Here is an 836-nt window from a genome sequence, read left to right as displayed (position 1 = left end):
TGGAATCAGTTTCCCCAAACATCTTTATAACTAATTAGCTCTATTAGTTTGCCATGTTCATGGAACTCCAATACAAGCTGCCCTCTGATATTAGAAAGCCAATGCCGAACACCCCCAAGAGAGCACCCTATACATTATCTACAACCACCTCCAAGCAAAAGCATTTGCAAGATGCAGCTGTCAATGCTAAGTTTCAGAAGAAATAGCACTATTGATAATTTAAACCATTTCAGTCTTTCTGATTCCCATGTCTTCTAAAATATTGAAAAAGAATACTACAATAACAAAGCCTCATCCCACTAGATGGGATCAAACGACACCATTGAGCCCTAAAGAAGTCCAAGAAAATCCTAAAGAATTAGTAATAACTTGTGTAACAACTAAGATATCGAGTTTTCGCTATCATCCATAGTTGCTCAAGTTGCAGACATCAAGCAGTCAACCAAGTTTTGAGTTGTTGTCCAGATTTAGAAACTAAATAGTTGTAGATTTGACCAGAATGATGACGCTATAGGAAATTTAACATCACCTTCTTTAAATTGCAGTTTCAAGGTAGCTTCCACTAAGGCACATCACTTCAACAAAGGACATCAATATCCCACCAAAATGGGTGGGGTTGCTAGCATTATCAATATTCAAAAAAGAAGAATATGATAAGCACAATTCAGACAATGTTTAATTTGATCTTGAAGTTTCCTTACATATATATCTACTTTGCTAGGTTTGCCAACATATACGAACACCAACATAGTTCTTACAAAAACACAGTACAAGATTCACAAGCAACTAGTCAGATCAACTCAAATTATAAATAATAAAAGAAAGTTATAGTAATA

General features: G+C 35.0%; 1 protein-coding gene across 2 annotated transcripts in view; it reads right to left on the bottom strand.

The window, feature by feature from the left end:
- The window catches only part of LOC107623601 (probable protein S-acyltransferase 22), a 6851-nt gene that overhangs the window by 5249 nt on the left and 766 nt on the right, over nucleotides 1-836 (bottom strand). The gene's annotated exons all lie outside the window — the stretch shown is intronic.

This window comes from Arachis ipaensis, chromosome B10, assembly GCF_000816755.2.
Source record: "Arachis ipaensis cultivar K30076 chromosome B10, Araip1.1, whole genome shotgun sequence".
Classification (NCBI taxonomy): Eukaryota; Viridiplantae; Streptophyta; class Magnoliopsida; order Fabales; family Fabaceae; genus Arachis; species Arachis ipaensis.
This window is presented reverse-complemented; position numbering and strand designations above follow the sequence as displayed.